The sequence below is a fragment of the Mustela erminea genome, chromosome 10 (assembly GCF_009829155.1).
Source record: "Mustela erminea isolate mMusErm1 chromosome 10, mMusErm1.Pri, whole genome shotgun sequence".
Lineage (NCBI taxonomy): Eukaryota > Metazoa > Chordata > Mammalia > Carnivora > Mustelidae > Mustela > Mustela erminea.
The window spans coordinates 41,507,890-41,535,672 of NC_045623.1; the positions used below are offsets into that span (position 1 = coordinate 41,507,890).

The window sequence follows — 27,783 nt, forward strand, 5'->3', positions numbered from 1 at the left end:
GGAATACTATATCCAGCTAGGTTGTCATTGAAAATAGAGAGACAAAAAGCTTTCAAGACAAATAAAAACTAAAAGAATTTGCAAACAACAAACTAGCCCTATAGCAAATACTAAAAGGAGTCCTCTAAGCAAAGAGAGAGCCTAAAAGTAACAAACCAGAAAGAAAAGAGACAACATACAATAACAGTCACCTTACAGGCAATACAACGGCATGACATTCATATATTTCATTAGTTACCCTGAACGTAAATGGGTTAAATGCCCCAATCAAAAAACACAGGGTATCAGAATGGATAAAAAAACCAAACCCATCGATATGCTGTCTACAAGAACTCATTTTAGACCCAAAGACACCTCCATATTTAAAGTGAGGGGGTGGAAAACAATTTACATGCTAAGGGACATCAAAAGAAAGCTGGGGTGGCAATCTTTATATCAGATAAATTAGATTTTAGGCCAAAGACTATATAATAAGAGATGAGGAAGGACACTATTTCATACTCAAAGGGTCTGTCCAACAAGAAGATCTAACAATTTAAAATATCTATGCCCCTAACATGGGAGCAGCCAATTATATAAACTAATTAATAACAAATCAAAGAAACACATCAACAATAATACAATAATAGTAGAGGACTTTAACATCCTCCCCCACCAATGAAATGGACAGATCATCTAAGCAAAAGATCAACAAGGAAATTAAGGCTTTAAATGACACCCTGGACCAGATGGACATTGCAGATATATTTAGAACATTCCATCCCAAAGTAACAGAATGCACATTCTTTTCCAGTGCGCATGGAACATTCTCCAGACTAGATCATATTCTGGGTCACAAATCAGGTCTCAACGAGTACCAAAAGACTGGGATCATTCCCTGATATTTTCAGATCAAGCCTTTCTCAAGAAATAAGAAGGCCTCAAGTACACAAACTAACTCTACACCTTAAGGAGGTGGAGAAAGAACAGCAAAGAAAGCCTAAACCCAACAGGAGGAGAGGAATCATAAAGATTGGAGCAGAAATCAATGAAATAGAAACCAAAAGAATAGTAGAACAAATCAATGAAACTAGGAGCTGGTTCTTTGGAAGAATTAATAAGATTGATAAATTCATGGCCAGACTTACAAAAAGAAAAGAGAAAGGATCCAATTTAATAAATCATGAATGAAAGAGGAGAGATAACAAACAATACCAAAGAAATACAATTATAAGAACATATTATGAGCAACTAAACACCAGCAAATTATACAATCTGGAAGAAATGGATGCATTCCTAGAGAAGTATAAACTACTAAAACTGAACCAGGAAGAAGTAGAAAACCTGAACAGACCCATAATCAGTAAGGAGACTGAAGCATTAATCAAAAATCTCCCAACAAACAAGAGCCCAGGACTAGATGGCTTCCCAGGGGAATTCTACCAAACATTTAAAGAAGAATGAATGCCTATTCTCCTGAAACTGTTCCAGAAAATAGAAATGGAAGGAAAAATTCCAAACTCATTTTGTGAGGCCAGCATTACCTTGATCCCAAAACCAGACAAAGACCCCATCAAAAAGGAGAATTAGAGACCAATATCCTTGATGAACACTGTTGCAAAAATTCTCACCAAAATACTAGCCAATCCATTTAAAGGATTATTCACCACGACGAAGTGGGATTTATACCTGGGCTGCAAGGTTGATTCAACATCCACAATCAATCAATGTGATACAAAACTTTAATAAAAGAAAGAACAAAAACCATATGATACTCTCAATAGATGCTGAAAAAGCATTTGACAAAGTACAGCATCCTTTCTTGATCAAAACTCTTCATAGTGTAGGCATAGAGGATACATACCTCAATATCATCAAAGCCATCTATGAAAAACCCACAGCAAATATCATTCTCAATGGGGAAAAACTGAGAGCTTTTCCCCAAGGTCAGGAACAGGGCAGGGCTGTTCACTATCACCCACTGCTACTCAACATAGTACTAGAAGTCCTGGTCTCAGCAATCAGACAACAAAAAGAAATAAAAGGCATCTGGATTGACAAAGAAGAAGTGAAACTCTCACTCTTTGCAGATGATACGATACTTTGTGTGGAAAATCCAAAAGGCTCTACTCCAAAAGTGCTAGAACTTATATAGGAATTCAGTAAAGCATCAGGGTATAAAATCAATGCACAGAAATCAGTTGCATTTCTATACACCAACAACAAGACAGAAGAAAGAGAAATTAAGGAGTCAATTCCATTTTCTTTTTTTTTATTTATTTTTTATTTTATTTTTTTGTCAATTCCATTTTCAATTGCACCCCAAACCATAAGATACCTGGGAATAAACCTAACTAAAGAGGCAAAGAACCTGTACTCAGGAAACTATAAAGTACTCATGAAAGAAATTGAGGAAGACACAAAGAAATGGAAACTCCTTCCACACTTATGGATTGGAAGAACAAATATTGTGAAAACGTCAATGCTACCTAAAGCAATCTACACATTTAATGCAATCCCTATCAAAATACCATCAATTTTTTTCAAAGAAATGGAAAAAATAGCCCCCAAATTTATATGGAAACAGAAAAGACCTTGAATATCCAGAAGAATGTTGAAAAAGAAAACCAAAGTTGGCAACATCACAATTCCAGATTTCAAGTTCTATTACAAAGCTGTAATCATCAAGACTGTATGGTACTGGCACAAAAACAGACACATAGATCAATGGAACAGAATAGAGAGCCCAGAAATAGACCTTCAACTCTATGGTCAACTAATCTTCAACAAAGCAGGAAAGAAGGTCCAATGGAAAAAAGTCTCTTCAACAAATGGTGTTGGGAAGATTGGACAGACACATGCAGAAAAATGAAACTGGACCATTTCCTTACACCACACATAAAAATAGACTCAAAATGGATGAAACACCTCAATGCGAGACAGGAATCCATCAAATCCTTGAGAAGAACACAAGCAGCAACCTCTTCGACCTCAGGCACAGCAACTTCTTCCTAGAAACATTGTCAAAGGCAAGTGAAGCAAGGGCAAAAATGAACTATTGGGACTTCATCAAGATCAAAAGCTTTTGCACAGCAAAGGAAACAGTCAACAAAACCAAAAGATAGCCAACAGAATGGAAGATGATATTTGCAAGTAAAATCAGATAAAGGGCTAGTATCCAAATCTATAAAGAATTTTTCAAACTCAACACCCAAGGAACAAATAATCCAATCAAGAAATGGGCAGAAGACATGAAAAGACATGACCTGAGCTGAAGGCAGAGGCTTCAGCCCATTGAGCCACCCAGGTGCCCCACAAATCCTCATTTCTTAGTGTAGCTTCCATTTTTGCTTGATAGCAAATTTGATCCCAAATAATTATAATAAGAGATAGGAATTTGTGTTTCTTATGTCCTAGGTACTACTTTCAGCAATTTACATGTGCTGTCTCATGTAATGCTCATAATAATCCCATGATTTAGGTGTAATTATTACCCTTGTTTTACATATGAAGAAAATGAGGCACAAAGAGGTTAAATAATTTGTCTAAGTTTCCATATTTATAGAACAGAATTATAGTTTGAACCCTCTATACCATGTTACTGATCTTAGCCTAACTTGTTTTTAGTAATATAGAGTTCTCTTTTCTTAAGTGAACACCATAAATTTCTTCAAATCATATTTATGGAAAGTTAATTTTCTCACAAGTTAAGAAAGAGTCCATGAAATGTAAGAGGTCTTATTGTTGTATTTTTGCTTCTATTAGTACGTCGCAATGCCTGACTAGGAGGAATTCCCTAAGACTGGCAGATATTTAGACATGGGCAAATGTTTCTTCTATGAAAGCATAGCAAATTTCAGATATCCTGGGGCTCCCATACTCCTAACTTCTCCAGTCATACTCCAAACCCCTCATGCCCACAACTCATTTCTACGTAAGAATGAGTATTCTCCAAAACAGGGGAAAAGAATATTCGAAGGATAGTCTCCTTTAAATATTTTTTGCCTTTAGGAAGATATAGTCAACCTCTGTGATCTCTTGTTAGGTTAATTATGATAATCTTTCAGCTACTTTAATTGCCAGATATAAAAATTATTACTTGATTGGCCAACTAAACAAGCATTCAAATACAAGTAGAATATTTTATACCACACAAACTTAATATTGTAATTTTCAATTTTTTAAAAAGATTTTATTTATTAGGGTACCTGGTGGCTCAGTGGGTTAAGCCTCTGCCTTCTATTATTTGCCATACTATTTAAAAATGGTTGTATTATAGTAATGTGGGTAAGTATAAAAATGTTATCTATCCACATATTATTTCTGCTAAGTTTTCTGCCCCTCAGGAAGTATCATAACTTCATTTTAAAGATTTTTTTTTTTTAAATTTATCAGAGAGAGAGAGGGGGAGAGAGTGAGCACAGGCAGACAGAATGACAGGCAGAGGCAGAGGGAGAAGCAGGCTCCCCGCCGAGCAAGGAGCCTGATGTGGGACTCGATCCCAGCACGCTGGGATCATGACCCGAGCCGAAGGCAGCTGCTTAACCAACTGAGCCACCAAGGCGTCCCATCATAACTTCATTTTAAAGCTTATTTATTTATTTGTCAGAGAGAGAGAGAGAGAGAGGAGTGCACAAGCAGGGGGAGTGACAGGTAGAGGGAGAGAGATAAGCAGGCTCACAGCATGGGGCTTGATCCCAGGACTCTGGGATCATGACTAGACCAAAGGTAGATGCGTAACCAACTGAGCCTCCCAGGTGCCCTTCATAATTTCCCATTTAGGCAATATTCATTGATGTTTTAATACCTATCAGAGATTTGACTCCTTCCTACTAAATTAAATAAAAAGACCTTTCACATTTAAACAAAAGAAAACAGAAAACCATCACTATAACCATTAGTACCAAACATCTGAGAAATCTTAATTGTTTTCAATGGAAACCCCACAAAGCATATTGTTCTTTTTTAATTATTTACCTACCTTATTTTAAAAGGGGGAGCCTGCAGTCTACACTTCAGATTGTATTATACAAATTCACAAAATATACATGACTTTTCTATAACCTGAACACTACTTTAGGATTATGACAAAATTGCATGGAAGATGTTGAATTTGAATTTTTTAAGTTATTTTCTTACTTTGAAACAATTCCAAGTTACAAAAATGTTGTAACTGCAGTACAAATAATATTGTTCCTGAATGATCTGAAAATTATGATAATTTGAGAGTAGTAACAACTGAGCACTTGAACATATTTTCCCCACAAACATGGACATCTCTTTATAAATGAAATGCAGCCACTAAATTCAGAAAATAGATACTCACTACCATATAATCCTCAGACTGCATTTAAGTTTTGTTGCTGGTTTCAATAATACTCTTGATAGCAAAAGGATCCAGTCTAGAATCAAGCAGTGCATTTCATTATTCTGCCTCTTTAGTCTCTTATAATCTAGATTTCCTCAATTTCCCCATAATTTTCATGGATTTGACATTTAAAAAAATTACGACTTAGTTATTTTGCAAGATGCTCTTTGAGGTTTATCTTCTACTTTCCTATTACTGGATTTAAATTGTCTGTCTTTGAAGAATCATGAAAGGGATTTTTTTGTTCATCTCACAGTATCCTATCATTTGGTACATAACTTGTGAAGTTAGTATTAATTCATGATTAAGGTGATCATGTAAAAGAATTTTTGGTAAGTATATTATGGAGAAGTACATTAACTTTCAACTTACTGACTTACTAAGATAAATATAAGCTCATGGATATCCATTTTATCCAACGGGTTATCATTTGCTTTTATTATTATTCACTTTGATCTTCTAATAGTCTTAGATATGGGCAGTATGATCTTCTTTAATCTGACTTCTTCTTTCTTTGACATGTCCCTGGCATTTTTTTGAGTACTTCCATATTTTTGTACAATAAGAGAGGCTCTTTTTGTCTTTCTCATGCCCCAGCTGTGCAAACAGCTACTTCTCCAAGCAGTCCTAGTTTCTTTTATTCAGAAATGGTATTTAGAAACCAAGATTTGGGAGGTAGGTGTGCCCATTGTTTGAGTGTGTCATTGTTCTCAGGATTTGGAACTAAGAAAATATATGTAGGAAAAATTCATCTATCCATCTATTTATCTATTTTTCCATATATACACATATTAACATATATCTTCTATCTATATCCATACACTAGAAATTCACACTGATATGTGCGTTTTTAAGCCAACACCACAGGATCCAACATAGTTTCTTTCTTTTCATATTTGTAACTTCTTTCTACAACAGTGGAAACCCTATCTCCCAATTTTGCTTAACATATTTATTTGATCAATTTCCTCATGTATATTATCCTATTGATGCTGAACATCCCAGTCCTCCCTCCCCACTCCAGATGCTCTTCTCATCCTTCTTGAGCTCCAACACTGCTCTTCAGGCTGCTGAGTTCTCCCTATACTCTATACTCTATAGAGTCTATATACCTATACCTATACTCTCTATGGATGCTAACCTTATTGTCCCCATCTAATGAGTTTGGGTCTAAATTATTCAGGAAAGAAAGATAAGTAAAGAGAAGGGAAGATGGAAAGGAAGATGAAAAAGAAGAGAATGGGAAGAACTTGTAATATTTTTAAATTGCTTATTTGTTATGTGGATTCTAATGCCATTGCATATTACATATTTAATTGAAAAATTCTCTTTTTATTGAGTAACTAAAAACAAAATAACAAGTCTACTTTAACTAACTAAACTTCACATATTTGACAAATATTTATTAAGTACCTACTCTGTGCCAGTAAAAATAAATTTTAGTAAAAACCCAATTAACTACAGTTCTCAATTAATCAATGTATTTTACTTACTTGCTTTTCAGGGAAATTGGCCCTTTATAAGAAATCACATCCAAATTGAAGATTTATTCCAAACAAGGTCAGTCATAAAGTCAGTATGGATTTTACTGTAATTCTCATGACTTATGTATTATACTATATAATAAGAAGTGATATTCAGGATTATGACCCTGAAAGGGAATATGAAACTCAATCACAATCTAAATACTACCATGCTCATTAGAGACATGTTATAGATATTTTCAACAAATATTGTTTTATTTTGTTAACCATAAAACTATTTTTAGTTTAGTTTGGTTTCCCCAAACAACCAAAATTCATTCTACAAATATTTAGGAAACCTATGTGTCAGGCACTGTTTAAGAAAATCTATTGAAGTTCCTGTTTTGATGGAGTTTAGCATCTTAGTGAGGGGGAAAAAGTCAATAAACAGGCAATTTGTGCTATTCCAGGTATTATAAGTGCAAGAAGAAAAATAAAGCAAGCTAGGGGAGCTGCCTTAGACAGATGGTTAATTTCGTTTTCCTTGCCATCAGTTTGTCATTTATCCAATGAGATTTTCCTTCTCAAGGTGAGAAATACATTGTTCTCATATTTGTTTGCTGGATTTCTTTAGTATGTTTGGGTCAAATTTATAGTAAACTCTTAGTTGTATCTAAATCATTTTGAACAGACTAGGCAGATATTAATCAAGTTAGCAAATTGGGGAAGGTAAAAGGGAAAGGAAGAATTACTTGAGGAAGGAGTTTGAGTGGATTTTTAAATTAAAAAAGAATCTTCTTCATGTTGCTTAGGTTTTCTATGTGAGTTCTGATATCTTCATGATCTTTAAAAACTATTTTTGTTAAAAAAATACTTTCATAGTGGTTGAATTCTAGTTCAAATAATATGCTAATAGCTTATGTATCCTGAACAAGAATGAATGAAAAATGAAGTCATTGAGATAGACAAAAATCTGTAAATCTTTCTATTGTTCATCAGCCACTTTCCAGATTTGTATGTTTTACTAATTCCTATTAATGGTGATTCTACTTTAATAATTTAAATTATAGATAAATGGCTGAAAACCCTTCTATTATTCTCAAGCAAAATTTGGTATCTTATTTCTTAGCTCAGTAGATTTCTGTCTACTCCAATGGTACTGTTATAAATTTAAAGAATTAATAATATCAGTTTAACAGAAAGAAAAATAAGAAAATGAAAGTGATTAAATTCTAGAATAAATTAGTAAATAGAAGTAAGTAGCATCCATATGTGAAAGAAAGAATACTGGACAGGAATTTTGAGATCTGATCTGAACTCTTCCTAGTTCTAGTTAGGTAACTTTGGGCAAACAAATCCTATTTTCTTATCTTGTCTTCTTTTTGGCATAATGAAGATGATGTCAGTTCGTGTCCAAAGTCACCATTTTAGAAACAAAATCCTAGAGGTAAAACCAACAAACCCAATAAAAAAATACCAGCCTCATGTGTTTTGACACATGCACTTTCTCACACTGTACACACATACTGTACTAAAAGAAAAATTATTTTTCAGTCCAATAAGAGAATATGTTGAATACTCAATTATTAAAATTCCTATTCACTACGATTATTGCTCTGTTAGTTTCGATTCTTTCAAAAATTATAATAATCCTCTCGAATGATTATATTTGAGAAAAAAGGATAGGAGAAATAGCTACATTACATTTCTCTTTTGATGTTTGTTTTTTCAGTAGGGTTCACAAAAGACATCTCTATCTCAATCATTTAGACTTTGCATATGTGCAAAAATACATTTTATGAAAAAATTCCTGATGTATTTTATATTATTTCTCAAATAAAAAATAATGTACAGGGTTGAATTAGTTTACTCATAGAGAGAAAGGGACCCAAAATAACTATTGTACTATTAAAATTATTGGGAAAAAATCCAATAATAAGTTTTGTTAACTATAATAATACCTTGACTTTTTTTTTTAAGATTTTTTAAAAAATTTATTTATTTGACAGATAGAGATCACAAGCAGGCAGAGAGGCAGGCGGGGGGTGGGAGGGAAGCAGGCTCCCAGACCCTGGGATCATGACATGAGCTAAAGGCAGAGGCTTTAACCCACTGAGCCACCCAGGCGCCCCCCTTGACTTTTATATAATATATTTATTCACAGTAGAGAATACTTTACAAAATATGCATGTGATTTTTCTGGTTCATTTTCAAAGGCATTTTATAAAATACAGATTAAACAGTTTCAAAAATGTATTTCTTTGACTCATTTTGTCTCCATAATATTTAGCATCCTATACTTTCAATTTTAATGAATTATTCCTTTTTAATATGTACCAATTGAGTATACATATTATATACGTATTTACATGTGTATAATGCATATTGTATACATATTATATGCATATGTGCAAAGACACAATGTTCACTGGCAAGGACCTTACAATTCATATTTTATTTTATTTATTTTATTTTTTAATTTTTTTATATGGGACACTTCATGAATTTGCATGGCATCCTTTGTGCAGGCACCAAGCTAATCTTCTCTGTATCATTCCAATTTTTAGTATATGTACTGTGATTGATATTTTAGAAGTTAAAACCAAAATGGAAAAACTTTCCACAAAAAAATCAGAATATAAAAACAAATAACTCTGAATTTTTATTTTATTTCTTCCTGTACATTATATTATATAAATTCCACTTTATTTTTTTTTTAACCAAGCAATACCTGAATCCACTAAAAAATTTCCTCTGACATGCTTTTATACCCCTATCTAAGTTGATGAGCATAAAGCTACTCATTTTTTTGGCCTTAAGCCATTTTATAAGGTAAAAGTCACATGAATATTTGTTAAAACCTCAACTACAAAACTAGTGACGTATCCAGTGGATGGCAAATTTGGATGGGAGGGAAAAGCAGCTCAGAGAACTTGTTAGCGGCTGATACAGTATATATACATTGAGGAGCCTAGAAAGCACTGGACAAAGGGTTATGTTGCAGTGGTAATTGTTGTAAAGCTACATTCCTCCCCCTTATAAATCCATAAAGGGTATATGTTTTTTCACATAAATTTATACCCAAAGGTGGAACCCAATTATCTGTCACAGGACTGTTTTAAGAATGAAGTGAGATCATATTTATAAAATTAACACTGAGTGTGTACTAAGATCTTGGCCCTGTTTTAAGTGTATTCATCTTTACAACAACACTACAAATATTAGGTTGAAGCATATGAAATTGCCATTTCTGTACATGAAAAACAGCTGAATATCTGAAGAATTATATTTCAACCTCATCCTATCGTTTCATGTTACAAATGAAGAAACTGAGGAACAGAAGGGTTAAGTAACTTGCCCAAGGAGAATTATTGTTTTTCTCACTTTACAATTGAGAAAGCTGATATTTAAGAAAGAACAAGCAACTTTTCTGTGGATACACAGCTACCTGCCTCTCAGGGAGTTAGATCAAAAGAGATTATATCTGCTTATGCACTTTGTAAATTTCATATTGCTAAAAATGTTAAACTATTTCTGCTGTTAACATAAAATCTTCTTTTCCTACGGTCATATTGGGTCTTTCATTCTCCAATCATCAAGGATTACAAGGAAATCATGCCTTTGGTTTGGTTTCAAGATAAAAAGGCTATCATATTTACTCTCCTCTGAGATGTTTCCCTCCAAAATGACAGGGTGACTGCAGTCATCCATCCTGCCCTTTCTGTTATCAACTCAATGCCAAATGATTAAGGTGCGAGAGTACTTTGGTTTGTCCTCAAATTATTTTCCATGATGTCCTTGGGACAGATGAGGTGCAAGGGCTATTGGAGATAACATAAAAACATTGATGAAACATTATCATTTCTCAAGTAGCACACAATAAACTTCAAACAGAATTTCATGGGATTTAATTTGAGCTGGAACGAGGGATATTTTAGAAAGCATACATGGCAGAAGAAAGAAGAAACTAAGTAGAGACATCAGGTTGCTCTTCTTCTTATTATTATTTTTTTCTCTTCTGCTCTACTTTTGTCAATGCCCTTGTAATAAGCTAGGCACTTTGACACATTTGAGCAGCATTTGGTGCACTGCAATGAGGCCAGGAGAGACCATCTTCAGCCTTGGCAGAAAGAACCTGAAGATCTTTCTTAGCAACCTGTGCTAGGTGTGCTAGTCCAATGAAGTACTTCAATTCCATTAGTGGTTTCCTTGTAAAAATTTCAACTGCAACAGTAACAGTGTATCTTTATGGTTCTCTTGGACACAGAGGGTATTGTGACTACCAGTGCCTACCTCAGGAGTCAACCTGTGCATGAAACCAGATTCCACCTGCATTTGAAATTTCTGCCACTTCTTGTCTGACTTTGGGCAAGCTTCATATTTCTGTACATCAGTTTTTCATAGGGTATATATTCGTTCCTACCTATATTATTTAGAAGCATTTTAAGTGGGATAATGCTCGTAATCTTTAGAACATTGCCAAACATGCTCAGCATTTTAATTGGTATTGATTTCTTATGAAATTTTGAGCATATCTTAATTTAACATTTAGAAACACAAGTGCTTTCATGTGTTCACAGAATGCTTAACCATCCATCAGGAATTTAGGTTAATTTCCTTAGGAAATGATTCATCACACTCCTTGCATTTATCTTATTCTCACTTTATTTTTCTAGATTTATCTTTAGTGTATCCTTTCCCACTTCCCAACATTTACATACCACCTCGGTTTTCCCAGAATAAATACACTTCATCATCAGTTATATCTATCCTTGTCCTTTCCTTCAATGTTGTAACACATTTCATTGTTTCTTCTTATTTACTGATAACTGCTGTATTACCAAAATAGACATCAGTTGCAAATACACAGTAGCTACACTGGGTGCTATTTGAAGCACAGAGAAATTTCCCCCTGAAATTGAAGCTGATGAACTAGAGGCACATTAAAAACAAATTAAGATCCACTCACTACAACCAATATGGGTTACCACAACAGAAAATTGCTGTGGCTATTATACACAGTAACAGAGAACTTGTACTAGAAGAAAAAAGTAGAATGTGAGTTATAAATCACAGTAGGTTAATAGAAGACTGTTAGCTCTGATTTTCCTTTTTTCTTGTAGAACCTTTTAATTACTGCATTTTTAATGCACTTACATTTGCCAGTAGTTCTCTTTTTTATTCTTCTAATAATAGTTCCTAAGGTACATCCTATAAATTACACCTTTCCTTTTCCTCTCCCTCTTCTCTTTAAACAATTCTGAGAGAGAGAGAGAAAAGAGCAAACTGTAATTTTAAGTAACTCCTTTGGATTAGTTCATGTGCTCCTTAAAAAAAAAAAAAAAACCAAAAAAAACCCTCTAACTGTCATTAGCACAGTGCTTTCCTGTCCCCATTCTTATACATGCCAATTTATCAGCTGCAGCATTACTGCTGGCTTGCCGTTTTTCTATTAAGGCACCAACTCTAGACAAACAAGCCCTCTCCATTCACTCCCTACATTCTTTACTTTTTTAACTTGTTCTAATTCCAGGTTTCCTCTAAGGACCCTCAATTTCAAAACCCTTCATTAGACCGGCAGAAAGTACTTCTGTTTCCTTTTACACTATAAAAGGCTAGGTTTCTCCCCAAACTCATTTGTTCAGTTTTGTCGCTTAACCTCCTTACCTCTTACATCATTTTTTGCAAGGACAGTGCCCTTTTTTTTTTTAAGTTCTCTAAGTCTTGTCCTTCTATCTTTGAGATGTTTCTGGAAACTTCACCTCCTGATTAAGTAGAAAAAATGTGTTGCCACTGAACTTGCCAAACAAGTTAAGGGATGACTACAGGTCCTACATTTGATAAAATGCCAACGAATCCCAATTTAGAAACCGTAGGAAAAGCAATTATGTGGGGGACAGAGAAAAATTTGTGGTAAGAATGACTCCATGGCAAATAATTAGGTATATGAAGAATAGGAATTATTTTTTTTTCTTGCAAAGATAGAGACATTCATTCATATAATAAATATCCCAGATTCTCTACTACACTAGAGCCTGGGATGATGATAATGATCCACACAGTAAAATATCTACTTTCTGGCATATTCATTTATGGAATAAGCTATTTTTTGTTGCAGTCTTCGCTTTCATTCTTCACTCTTCACATGATACCATTCAAAGTCAAAAGATACACATAAGACATCAAACACGTGTTTTTAAGTATTAAATTCAGTATCATTTCCCTCAAAAGCTTCAACTAGAATAGTTTAAATTACGGTAATAAAGTGATGGATTGGAGAAATAAAATGTTTTTATCTCTTCCTCCCCTTTCTTGCCTTTTCTCCCAGTAGAAGAAAAGTCCAAGATATGATAATTTGAAGAAAAGAGAGAGAGCCATATGTTGGATAACAAATGTTTAGTGAGTGAAGTTGTTTATGACCCCTAAGGAAATTACACTTAAATAATGAAATTATGTTTCATATGTTTTTATAGATTTTGTTTAAAACTACATTTCTATGTTCAACAAACTAGGTAGGGAATATATTATTCCCAGTTGAAGAGAGAAAAAGTTGTATGTCAACTATATTTCAATAAAAATATAATTAACCAAAAAAAAGATGCTTGTCACAGAAAAAAGAGAGAGAAAAGTTAAACAAGTGACATAGCTTATAGACAAAAGCAGGATTGAGGCTAAAACATAGGTTTCCCAGATCCTGGTTTGCTTTTTATTATTATTATTATTATTATTATTATATATACTTTTGTCTTTTAAAAATTCTCATGCTAATGTATACTGGCAGTCTTTGTCATACAAATAGTATACACCACATTCACATTAGCTTATGTTTTATATATTTCATAGATAATAAGATATCTGAAAACAAATTAAGTTTTTGTCAAAATTCTTGGTAAAGTGTGCACTCTCCTTTTGTGTGTTCAATTTTTTGATAAAATTTTAATATGTATATTTTATATTACAGTAGGAAAAAAGCATGTATACTTTGATTTTTCAAAGTGAAGTGAATCTTGAAATTCTGAAGCATGGCTCTGATATCAAAGATAGTCAAATAATCACCACACTGATAATATTAACTTGATTGAATATTGCAGTCTTCTTGGTTAGATGTACTTAAAACTGTCTTCAGTTGATTTCTCCTACTTAGAAAAATGCAGCTTCTAAGGGGAATTCAGTTAGGGGCATTAGTGTGTTAGCTTTCAGAAAAAATGTGGGTAGGTTTGTGTAGACTTCACATGCACCTTTATTTATTTATTTATTTATTTTTAAGACCCCCCCTCCTTTTTTTTTTTTTTTTTTTGACAAACAGAGAGCACTAGTAGGCAGAGAGGCAGGCAGAGAAAGAGGGGAAAGCAGGCTTCCCGCTGAAGCAGAGAGCCTGATGTGGGGCTTGATCCCAGGACCCCGGCATCATGACATGAGCCGAAGGCAGAGGCTTTAACCCACTGAGCCACCCAGTCACCCTCACCTTTATTTTTTTTTTATTTTTTTCCTTTTTTTTCTTCTCAAACTATTTCATTTTATTTTTTTCTCCACTGTTTCAAAATTCATTGTTGATGCACCATACCCAGTGCTCCATGCAATACGTCACTTGCACCTTTAAATTTTAAATGTAAAATATCCCATGTCTTGTGAGAAGTAAGGGTAATTCTCAATGAAATTTAATTAAATGTATGTAATTATTGTGTTCTGAGTATGATCATTACTATGTTAAAGTTGCTGTAAGGATATGGATCTTGAAACTCAAAGACTACATCTCCCTCGATCAAGTTTCAGTATCTTGGTGGTTAGTACTCAAAATTGCTAAAATATACTGCCCCAAAGGTCTGTTTTCTAAAAGTAAGATGACCCTAAATTCAAAGGAAAGCGTAAAATTATTTTTGTATGCTTTTCTTTTCCTTATAGTATGCTTTTCTTTATCACTGATTCCTTTTTTTCCCATTTCCTGTGTCTATTTTGGCTTCACTCTTCATTTCACTGTAATTTTCTTTACCCTGATCCTATAACCTGTCACTTCTCTTAGAATTCCCTTGTCTCATCTTCACCTGAGATTAGCCTCTAGCCTATAATACACAAAAGGGGGGTAAGACCATTCCCTGTACTGAAAACATAACACTCCAGTTTATAATATATTTTTTTCCCATTTGAGGCCTTTCTTTCTGTGGTAATAGAAACCTTTACCCATGTCTTTCTCCATTCTGTTCTATAATCCATCACTCTGCTTCTCCACACTCAACTTGCAGGTTTTGACCCTCCTTCTCTATTACTGTCTTTGAGATCTGAACCTCTTTCATCCCTTTTGCTATATTGCATGCCTGTCTCCTCTCAAAAGCTCCCTACTTCTGTTCATGGCAGCTGATCCTCTAGATAGCTCATCCAGGGAGGGGATATAGAGGAGAAAGCCCACCAAGTGGTTTTACTTTCAAATACTAAATGTGAATGTTGGCTGGAGTGCCAAGTGGCAAGTCTATACAGTACGAACAGTAAGCACTATGGGGGCTCAAAACTTTAGAATTATTTCCCTGTGTATGTCTGGACTCCATATCTGTGTCTGAATAATCATGCGCTTGTCTCAACTTTGTTAAGATTATTCAGTGCAGTCATTCAGACCAAAAGGCAGTGAAGTTGTAAAAGATATACTGCCAAGCCAAAGAGTTTGACTTAGGCTCACAAAATAACAAAAAGTGAAAAAAGAAAAGAAAAGAAAGAAAAAGATTTTTAAGCTATATTGTGTGAATGACAACTACTCGAAGCTCAAAAATAAGATGCCACTTCAGACGTGGCTATTAAATAGACTAGAAATCATATTCAAGGATGCCAGAAACTCACTGTGCTTTGTTCTGATTCAAATAACCCTTTAAAGTGGATATGTATCCAAGACTGCTATGTATTCAGTAGCATTTAATAAACCCTTGTTTAAAAGGATGGAAACTGCATAATAAGAATTTTGTGAGAAAATTATTTGGAAGAAAAACCATGAACTACACTCTTTTCTTTAAAGTGACTTCACCCCAAGAGTTCCTCTGTTAAGAAACACTGGTAGTGTCTTGGAGATTGCTTGGTAGGCAGGTGGGTGAGTCTAAGCCCTATAAATATAGGGCCCCTGTGGACGTGCATATCCCCCATTTCACTTACCTGCTTTATTTATCAATCAATATTTATTGTTCATCATGAACAATTTAGGTTCTTTTTTGATTTTTCTCAGCCCACAAGGCTGGGCTGGGGTAGAAAGAAATTAGTTTATATTCTGCCCTAATATAAACAGTTAACAAGGCCTTATGCTGTCTCCTTCTCAGTGTTTCCGGCCAGGGCATTTTCTTGAGTGAGCTCATGGTTTTGTGTCTAAGGTAGAGGAAATAGGTCGATGGACTCTATCAAAGCACTCATAATTTTTTGAGCACTACATATGTGCCAGCACTTTTGAAGATATTTACATAAATGATTTCATTTTCAGGCTCCCAACACATCTATCCTCATTTCAGAGAGGGATGGGTAAACTGAGGCACTAATCAGTTAAAAAAATTGTCTAAGCTTATGCAGCAAGTGGGAGAGCCAGGGATGGAACCCTGACTTGAGAGCCTGCCCTCTCAGCAAGTAAGGTTGTCCTAGGGTAACTGAGTTAATTAATTCAACTCTTGTTGTATGAAGTTGTGGTTTTGTTTTGTTTTGTTTTCTGTCTGCCAGGCTTACTTTGCCAGGTTGAATCATGCTGAATAGACTGTCTTGTCTACAGTTGCCAGCACAAAAGATTTTGTTGTTGTTTTGTTGTCTTGTTTTTGGGTGAAGCTCTTTCTCTTGGCCTGATTATTCCAGAAGTAAAACACCAGCATTATCAGGAGGACACTAGGCCACTGGTCCCTGGGGCAGCAGGTATAGAAAAGCACCCAGTGGAAGACGTGACAGCAGTATCCCTAAGTCCTGCTGGCTACAGCTCTCTAACAAGGTTAATTGTTGTGAAGATAGAATCTAGAGAAATGATCACTTAGGTCACCAGGTTAAGGGTGCTAGCTAAAGAACACAGAGGTCAGGGCCTGAGGTAAGGCTAAGGGAGCACCAGGAAAAGGAGGTCAAAAACACAGGTGTTAGAATACCAGACTGCATCAGGAAAACAGGGGTAGGAAAGACATACCACAGCTCATGCTCACTGTGTAGAATGGGGAAAGGTCAAACTGCCAGATAACAGAGCAAGCATAGTCCACTGTACTTGGTGGGGTCCCTTTTGCATCTGTAGCTACTATGGCAACCCCTTTGTGCCTAGCCTATCTACTTTTTCCCTATGGTTCTGATAGTGAACACTAATTTCTCACTTTTAGTTCTAGGTTCCTAAGCTTGTAGAATTACATTTAGGAATGTGTGGAAAGGTTTCATTTTCCACTCTGCATTTTCATTGACCTTCCTTGTGTTGGGCTATTGCTTTTGATGGAGAACCAGACTGAGACTGAACAGTTTCTTCAACAGCTGCTGACTCTCATACTAGAAACTACCATAGAAGAATGAGGGCTAGCTCAGAGAATCTGTCATTCTTCTAGTCCTGAGAATTAGGGCCTTGGTTGGTTAAGGGAGACATTAGTTGATATATTGTTTGTAATGTAGCTTAGCATTCAATCTTGACCTAAATCCAGATCCTGCTAAATTGTATGACACCCTAAAGACAAACTTTGGCAACACTGATACATTTCCTGCATTGTAGGATACACAGAACTTGTTTATGACATCACTATTTATTTATAATTCGTTCTGAGGCCACCATGATCTGTCTTACCAGACAGTTTCAAATTTTGAATTCTAACCTGGGTTTCAGTTTGTTTTCAAGGCTTTAGTTATATCCAGTGAATCAAAGGATAGTTTGATAATTTGAACAATAGTATTTTACAGGGTAAACATATTTGGGGTTGTGGAATTTGGACATCTAGTTTTGCAACTATAAATACAATTTATATTTAATATAAATTGTATAAATAATTTATATTAATATAAATTAAGAAATATATTTATTATAAATATAATTTATTTATATTATTATATAATTAATTAATAAATATATAATTAATATTTTATATAGTATAAATATAAAAATAAATAATTTATATTATAAATTAATATAAATTGTATAAATACAATTTATATTTAATTTTAAAGGCCACACGTGAAAGTTTCCGCTTGCCAGGATGACTGTAGAAGCTCAATGGCTAGTATCCTGCTTGTTGTTTAGTCAACTTCTGTTTCTGTTTGTTCAGATCATCCTTACAGTATCACACACTCTCAAAGAAATGGAACATAAACATATTCTATGGACTCAAAGTATGTAAATACATGAAAATATCTGAGCCACGGAAATATTTCCTGTTTAATGGTTCAGACTTAAAATTAGAAAAACTGAGTTCTATCAACATGACAGAAGTCATTAGCTGGAACCCGGGTTAGGGATGGGGATTGAGGGAGTTTTCTCTAGGATATTATTGGAGAAGAACAAAATCTTATAAATAGATGGGGCAAGAATGCTCACGTAAAACTCCAGCTGCTATCTCAATCTTTATTCCTGATAAATTTGTCCTCAGTGACCACTTCTACTCTGTTCATGATATGTAGAGTCCAGAAAACTGAAGAAACAGCTAGGAATCAGATGGAGGTTACTAAGCACAGAGATCTGGGTATAAAGAGAAAGTCAAGATGGCAAACTGAATATGGCCATATCAAGGAAGAGCCCATTCCTGCCCAACAATGAACTGCAGGTGATACTGAATTCAGTAGAGCCTTGAGGGAAGTAATAAAGCATAGGAACACGAACTGACATAGCATGGTTTGAAAAGAAGGGGACCTCATTCCTCTACCTTAGTTTTGGGATGATGTTGGGACAAGGCTTTCCCTACAATAGTCCCTATCAATATCAATTCCCTATGATATGTCTTCTGCCTGCATCTTGCCTTTCTCTGTAACTGCCTCCATGGGTCACTGCCTAAACTCAATAAATTGAGCCCTTTCAGCGCAAAATATTTAATTCACTATAGCTCCAAGTTACTTTTAATCTGTCAGTTTGATGCACCATAATGGAATGACCACAAGACCACATCAAACCGATATCAGTGTGAATTCTGGCTTTGACATTTACTGTCTGTGCCTCCCTGAGAAGTTTACTTACACCTCCTTAAGCCTCAGTGTCTTAATTGTAAAATGGGTGAAATTGTACCTATCTCACATAGATGATAAGAGGATTTAAGGGATGATATATACATAAGATAGGGCCTTGCACATGGAAGTCATCAGTACATGGTTTTTTCATTATTTCCCTATACCAGTATCTGTATTCATTTCCCGTGGCTGTTGCAACAGATTATCGCAAGCTGAGTGGCTTCAAACAACAGAAATTTATTCTTTCACAGTTCTGGAGGTTAAAAAAAAAGAAAAATAAATCCAAAATTAAACTGTTGGCATAGCCGGTTTCTTTTGGAGACTCTTGGGGAGTTTCTTGGGGAGAATCCTTTTGGAGACTCTTGGGGAGTCTCTTGGGGAGAATCCTTTCCATGTTTCTCTCCTCGCTTTTATGGCTGCCAGCAATCTTTGGTAATCATTGACCTGTAGACACAACACTCCAGTCTCTGCCTCTGTTTTCACGTGGCCTTCCTCTCTGTGTCCTGTGTGTCTTCTCCTGTTCTGTTACTTAAAAGGACATATGTCATTGGCTTTAAGGTCCAACCTAATTCAGAATGATCTCATTTGGAGATCTTTCCCTTAATTACATTTGCAAAGATCCTTATTCCAAATAAGGTCATACTGAGAGGTTCCAACTGGACATATCAATTGAAGTTCCAAGTGGACATATCAAGGAACATAGGTTGCTCTACTATAAAATATGTGGTTAGCTGAATTGTATCCCTCCATGTTCATATGTTGAAACTCTAAACCCCAATACCTCAGAATGTGACTGCATTTGGTAGGTAGGGCCTTTAAAGAGGTAATCACATTAAAATGAGTCCATTAGTGTGAGCCCTAATCTAGTCTGACTTGTGTTTTTATAACAGGAAATTTGGACACAATGAGAGACACCAGGAATGCACACGCATAGAGGAAAGCATGCTCTGTGTGAGGACACAGTAAAAAGTGGCTATTTGTGAAGCCAAGGAAAAAGACTTCAGAAGGCCAACCTTCTGACACCTTGAGCTTGCAGCTGCAGCCTCTAGAACTCTGAGAAAATAAATTTCTATTGTTTAGTCACTTAGTCTGTGATATTTTGTTAGGCTGCCCTCATAAACTAATATAATACATAATTAATGAGTGGCCTATTTTCTTTTTAAAAAAATATTTATTTATTTATTTATTTAATCAGAGAGAGAGAGAGCGCAGAACAGGGGGGAGGGGAAAAGGAAGAGGGAGAAACAGACTTCCTGCTGAGGAGGGTGCCCCACTCAGCGCTCTATCCTAGGACCTTGGGATCATGACCTGAACTAAAGGCAGAAACTCAAGCGACTGAGCCACCAGGTGCCCCCTTTTTTTGTTTCTTTAAGGGTCTAGCAGTTTACACAAAGAAACTGACTTCTCTTTTTCTGTTTTTCACCTTCCATACAGTGTTTATGTTTTATTTTTTCATATTAACATACATTGTATTACTAGTTTCAGAGGTAGAATTTAGGGATTCATCATTTGGAATCCGTCTTCTTACCATGTGCTCATGAATCCCTTGTTTGCAGTCACCTTACAATGAGGAAGCTCACTTCCCTCCTGCTCAGATACTACTTAATACAGTAGGTAGTGCCACTTTACTGAAATCCTGCATGCTTTTGTAGCTGAATTAAGTGAAATACAGTGAATATAGTCAAGTACCTGACAATTAAAATTCTGTAGTATCTCAGACCATCATCATAATGAATAGTATGGTTATTATGAAATCTAAAAGGTACAGAGGATTTAGATTAAAAATGACAGTTTGTTTCTTGTGATCTACATTTTTCTTTTGCAAATTGAATGTTAAAAAAGAATCTGGTTAATTGACAATTTTGGTTTTTAAAGTAAAAATAAAATTCTTAAAACATATACATGATATTTTACCACATTTCAAATTAAGAGCCATTTCACTTGTATATTAAGTTACCTATTCAATCATCTTCCATTTGCAAATTCTAAAAATAGCCTTCATGAGCATGAAACTTTGCATCTTTTAATTTATGGGCTTGAAAAAACCCTAAACTCCTAAGTGTTATCTTTTTTAACTAGCTTATGATTAGCACAGCTGTTATTTTAGCTCATTGTTTTATTGCTTTTGTAAAGAGCTTTGGGAGTTTTATGAAGGTGCTATGCTTATAGTATATTTTTAATCACCAATTCAGTTATCATTATCTTTGTCATTAAAAACAGCACATCTGTAAGCCTATGTTGGCATTCAAATAGTATACATAAGCAATTAACAGTAAATATTAATAATGATATTGTCAACCTCTAAAATAGAAAGGCAGAATGATTAAGTTAAAGAAGCATATATAGTTCTCTTAAGATTTTCTCTGACAAGTATCATTTCAAATATATTTATTGTTGAGATATTTATCTGGCATATTACTTATGACTGGCATACCTAGAGGTTTTTGGGGCAATACATCAACCAGTACTCTGGGGGTGGATCTCACATTGTACTCTCTTAACAATAGTTGGCAGCAGGTAGCATTCCTTTCCTCTGTGTTTATTCTGACCTGCTCCAAGGTCAAGACAATGAATATGTGATCCACCACTGTGTTCCCTCTGAAAATTCATGGATTTCTCACTGTTACTGTAATCTACATGTTTCTTCACTGTGTTAGCATGAATAAATAGGTTACTGAGCAAAGCAAGGGAGACAAGGCTACTGATACTCTCTAATCTCTACGGCTAACATCTGAGAGTTGGAATGACACCGGAAAGCATCAGGATTCAAGTGCTTTGAATAGACTCTTGGGTCTAGAACTGTTTCTCACTTCTGTCATTGTGTCCCAGGTCCTCAGCACAGTGCCAGGCACCCAGGAGGTGATCAATAAATAATTTTTAATGGGTAAATTAGTGAATGAGCAAACTGAAAAATATATCACCACTCTTCATTAGGAAAAATATTATCAGTTGCTTAGTCAACAGTGATAAATGGTACTGAACTCCATCTGGCGAAATTAAAACAAAACCCAAAAACACATAGGCCACTTTGCCTCAGGCTCAAGCAAAGCATTATCAAGATGCAGAGAAAGGAGCAAACACAGACACACATCTGTGAAATAAGGAAACAACAGCAATTACATATATCTCATAACCCATCAAGCAGTTTAAACAGAACATATAAACATGGTGTCTATGCGTTTACCTCCCCAGTCCTCCCCCACCACCAGTGATAGGACGTTTGAAATCTTAAGAAGTCTCCAGAGGAAATGCAAAATCAAATGAAAAATACTGTGAAAAGTTCTTGGAGGAAATAGATTTGCTCCAAAAAGTCCAGTTTTGAAGGAAGTGCAAGCTCTCATTTGGTAAGAAGTGCAAACCTGATAGATTAGGAAGCTACAGTAGGAACTTGAAATGCCTAATGGAATTAAGGGACAGAATAATGTGGACACGTTTTCTAATGAACTCATACAACAGAGAAACAGAAAAACTTGATATATATGTAGAAATGTTCTAAGAATGTATTAAGCATACTGCAATGGTTCATTTCTGTAAATAATATCCCTGGGCCCTAACAGAAGGGAGGCTGTCTCAGATAATGGCCTCCTGAAGTCAGATTGTTGTACTTGCCTACACAAGCCTACTTAATAATCTTTCAAAATCTAACCACCTGTGAGTGAGACATTGAGGAAGTGGTAATAAATAAACTATTTTACTGCACCTTAGGGAAACACACTCATAATTTTACCCTACCTGAATCATGGGACAGTAACTGTAATCCTTTAGACATGGTTTTCTATGAAATCACAGGCTTTGGCTGTATAGGTGAATTAGAGAATCAAATCAATCAATAATGTTGAATAAAGAATAAAACGATAAAACAAAACTTCTCCCTCTATTACCTGAATCATTAAGGTAAGAGTGGGTTTTATAAAGAGTACATTTTCTAGATCAGTGGTTATCATCCTGTTTAAACCAAGATAAGCAGTATCTGTTGACTGAATAAATAACACGTTTCACACCTTTTTGGGAATAAGTATAAGTGTTATGATACTTAGAAAATCAAAATTTCATTTACAAATATTTCTGACTTCAAATATAGCACAAAGTACCATTTCTGTAGATGCAGGAGCAGTTCTCAGAGAAAAGGGGTTGGTTAAGGCAGTGCAAAATGTGTCAAAGAGTATTTGTTACAATGTTCCTGGTTTGGGTCATTGTATGCTTTTTTAAACAAAACGAAAAGTGGAATTCTTCAACAGTGTTTTCTGGTATAATACATTCTTATAACTGGAAAAGGTTAGGGACCATCGAGCTAGACAATTGCTTGGATCTGTGCTGACAGTTGTGACTTTCTAGGATCACAGGATTAAAGAGCATCTCAGCAGATTTGACATCTTTGGCTGTCTTTGTGATTGATGCTCATCGCATAGCCAGAACCATGATGAGACTCTCCCCATCAGTCATTAAGGAAGGCTGTCATTTCACGCATATTGCCATAATTTGAGGACATGTCTGAATAGTGGAAGCAATGAAACTGCAACATGGCCAATCCCGTAAATTTAGCCATTTATCACATGTTACAAGATCTAGAGTCAATGGCCAGGGTGATGGATATTAATGATGGAGATGACTTGATTTAAATAGTTTATTGTCCACAGGTATAACTTAAGTGTAATTTATTTCCTTTTTCCTCAAAATAACCATGGTTAAGACTGGGAAGATTAACTGTCAGAAATTACTTAACTAAGAAAGAGAAAATGATTTAGTTTATCCCATAACAGATTTAAATTAGATCAGAATTGAAGGAGAAAAATATAAAAATTATGAAATAGAAAGAAAATGAAAATATGGAAGAAATACACACATCATCAAGTCATTAGTTCAGACGAATCATTTTGCTTAGTATATAGAGCATAGTTAATAATGGATTATCTCCAAAAATGCTTGAAATATGGCATTGCAGAAGGTAGTTCTGTTCATTTTTTAAAATTTTTTGCAAAGTCAGAATAATTTTGAGAATAACAGTACTGTAGAAGGTAGCAAAATTGCTAGACACAGCATCTCAGTTAAAAATAGTTACAAATAGGAAGCTATCCTTGGTAGAACAAAAAATAAACTTGGAAAAAAAAAGTTTTGTTCCAGGGAATCAAAAATCTCTAGCAGGGATGAATGGTAAAAACCTTAAGTTGAAAAAGAAAAGTAAAGGAGCTTAGACATAGAATTAAAACTAGATTGAAAACAAAACAAAATCCTGATGATCATAAATGATTTTTTAAATGGTAAAGTTCAGAAGACATTTTAAAATTATATATTCAAGTTAGATTAGTGAATTATTACATAATAAGGGCCACATTCTACCTATATTTATAAGCCCAGCTTCTAATACGTGAAAAGCACGTATGATGTACTCCTTTTGAGATGTTTACTAGTCCTAACCCTCTTCTTCAAAAACTAGTCCCATTTCTGTAGTGGATGCTAGGTCCCAAATTTGAATGAGGTGGTCCTTCCCTGTCATCATAGCAGATAGGACTGAGGACAGAGTGAAAGAGATCTTCCCTAAGATAGGCAGAGCTGATTCTCTAGAGAACTGGAAGCTGAAGCAGTTAATTAAGGACTGGAATAGGAAAAGAATGGGCAGCCAGTTCAGGGCTATGTTTGGGCATGTGCATGTGCAGAAGCAGAGAAAGTCACCTGAGAGAAAGGGAGGAAGAAAGAGATGCAGAGAGCATGAGAGAGAGAGAGAGAGAGAGAGAGAGAGAGAGGCTGAGGGACAAAAGCAAGAAAGGCAGATACTCAGTGAGAGACAGCCCCATGAATCTTTCTGTTGTTCTGTATGGCTACAGTTTCACATGAGCTTTGATTGGTCCCCAATCTGGGTTTCTGAGATCTTTTCCCATAGTTTTTATGATAATCTTCAATTTGCATAAGGATTAGGCTATGAGTTAAATTTAGGGCATGGAGGAAAGCTAAGGTTTTGCAGAGGTTGGGGGGGGAGCTAAATATGAGGCAGAATCATCACATTTCTTTTAAGATACTCTATTTGGTAATTTATTAAAACATGATACCTGCATTTATAGACTCTGTATGTTAACACATAATAATGAAATAAGTAGGTTTAGTAACTTCTCCAGGTCTTATGGTTTCTTAGTGGACTGAAATATAATTTCCGATCACATAATTCTCCTATCAGGTTTTACTTAATCAAAACTTTAAGATTTTGAAACAGTTACCCAAAATTAGGCTGAAGTTCTTCCTCTACATAACATGCTTTTGCCTAAGTAAGCCTGATGTGCCACAATTTGTACTTCTGGTAGAAATACAGATGTTAGAAGAAAAACTGTAATAAGATGCCATCTTTTGTCTACAAAACTGAAAAAAAAAATCCCCCCAAAACCTAAAGTTGATGAGTGTTTAAGGAAATGGGCCATCTCACACTTGGGTATTTGAATTATAATAGGAAATACAACAACACTCATTCATTCAGCAAATATTTATTGGATGCATTTTCAGTGTCAAACACTGTTCTAGGCGCTAAAATTTAGCAGTGAACAAAAATCTGCAGACAAAAATCTGCCTGCATGGAACTTACATATTTTTCAAAAAGTTTAAATCTGTACATATCCTTTTAACCTAAAAGTGGTAGTTTCTAGATATACGTATATGTATTTTTTCCACACAGTGAAATACTATGTTGCACTTAAACACCTGCTTTTAAAGAATATAATGTTAGGTTAAGTATTAGGTTACAAAGGAGTAACTACAGTAGTTTCTCATCCTTATGAAAAATAGTTCAAATAGTTTAATAGTGAGATGAGTACTCACACACATATGTTTTTTAAATCAAAAGAAATATATATGAAAACAGTAATGGTAGTTGCCTTTATGATAAGATTATAAATAATTTTCATTTTGCTCATATCATGTCTCTAGATTTTCTGTAATAAACCTGTAATAGTTTGGTATCTTTTGCCTCAAGTATAAGATACATACTGTTTCACATTTTTGTATTTTTAAGATTGAGAATTATGAGTTCAATGTGGGCAGGAATCTGTCTGTATTGGAGCCTTAGTTGAATCAATGAATGTGTTAGTGTCAAAAAGAAAGCATCCATACTTTAGGCAAAGGAGTACATTGTAGTACAATTGTCACTGTTCATGTTTAACATTAATGATGCCTATAAGCTGATTAATACTTTTGTCCCTCCAGTTGAGCTATTTGTTTCTGAAATGCCACATGAATTTTAACTTGTTTGGATCCATATATATATAGTTTAAAGTGTCCTTTGAGAAGATGAGCACAGTGTACCTAAAAGACAATTTAATTAAAGCTAGTGGATCCCTAACAATAGTTTCTCATTCAAGCCTGAACAGCTCTGTGTCCAAAGTTTCCATTGTATGCATTTTAATTAAGGAAAACAAAACAATAGAAAATAGAAAAACTGTGAGTAATATAATGCAAGCCATATAATATGAAATTAAACTGTCAGTCTAAAAGATGTTAATGAAAAGTTCAAGTTTTAGGGTACATTACAGTGAACATCTATTGTTTTTACCCCTTGGCATCTGTATTTCCTACTCTGGAAGATAGGACCTGCTTTTTACAAAAACTTTTCCTTTGGGGAACCCCCTCTCCACTCATGTCATCCATGTAGTTTTGACCCACAAACCAAACTCTAGAGCTGCGCTATTCAGTGTCGTGGTGGCTACTATTTTAAATCTAAATTGCTTAAAATAAAATTTAAAATTTTGTTCCTCGGTTGCATCAGGCATATTTCAGGTAACCAATAGCCACACAGGACAAATGGCTACCATTTTGGACAGTGCAAATTATAGACATTTCCATCATCACAGGAAGTTCTTTTGAATCGTGCTGTGGAATTAAGTAACTCGGGAAATCCCATGTGACTCGCCATAGTGATGAGTTCAGAGGACACATGATCCAATCAGGTAAGTGAGAGCCAGGACCAGGACTTTTGTAAGGGTTGAAAGAGAGAAGTTCTCATGACTCTATTGGGGAAGAAAAAAAAAAAAAAAGCATATGAAATTGGAGCTAGTGCAGTTTCCACAAGGGACAAACCTGCTGACTATGGAAACTGCATTGAAGAGAGAAATGATATCATGGTAATGTTTCTTGAGTCTATGAACTGGCAGTGACTGAAGGCTATTTACAGATTTTTAAGTTACAAAAGCCAATAATTTTCCTTTTTGCTCAAGATCATTTGGGGGCTGTTTGGTTGTTTAGTTACATAACTGAAGAAGTATTGACTGAGATATATAATCGAAGGTGAATTAACTGAAAGGCATGGTAGTTGTCTCTTTGATGCCACCAGCAACATTCGAAAATGACTCCAAGGATACAAAAAAGATTTTGAGTCAAACTTTGTAATTCAAATACAAGAGTGATATATAACTATATAGATATATGGAAACTGTTGCCAATTAACAAACAGAACTCTCGTGTGTAAATTTCATGTCATTTCTTCTCTGAAAAGCTGTTACCAAATCAGTGGAAGTAGATTCATATAATTGATAGCTTCTTAGAATCTATGAACATGATACATATTCATGTGAATATAGAAAACTTGGGGAGGACAATAATTTTCCCCCCATATTCATCAACTTATACATTCTCAGACTTGCTTTACTCGTGTATCCATGTTTATGATCTTTTGTATACTGCTTGATGTGGCTTGTGTTTCATTTTGGTGTAGCCTTCTTCTATCCAATAATTGGATACATAGTCTTTTCATATTTAGTCATAGTTCTTATGATGATATAGAAAGAAATTTGTGTAATTTATTCCTAACATTTTGGTGTACCATACTTAATTTTATATTTCTTTTCTCTTATTTCTCTCCCCTAATTTACA

The 27,783-nt window shown here is 34.9% G+C and overlaps 1 protein-coding gene, 1 long non-coding RNA gene and 1 other non-coding gene across 13 annotated transcripts in view; 1 reads left to right on the top strand and 2 right to left on the bottom strand.

Annotated features, from left to right (window-relative positions):
* The window catches only part of ADGRL2 (adhesion G protein-coupled receptor L2), a 508,892-nt gene that overhangs the window by 236,186 nt on the left and 244,923 nt on the right, over positions 1 to 27,783 (bottom strand). The window lies entirely within an intron of this gene.
* Positions 6,854 to 27,783, top strand: part of LOC116600724 — a 72,610-nt gene continuing 51,680 nt past the window's right edge. The window contains exon 1 of the long non-coding RNA XR_004289777.1: positions 6,854 to 6,907. This is a non-coding gene — a long non-coding RNA (uncharacterized LOC116600724). The remainder of the gene's footprint in view (positions 6,908 to 27,783) is intronic.
* Positions 9,293 to 9,398, bottom strand: LOC116568353. The gene has a single exon (XR_004276571.1). It is a non-coding gene; the product is annotated as a U6 spliceosomal RNA (small nuclear RNA).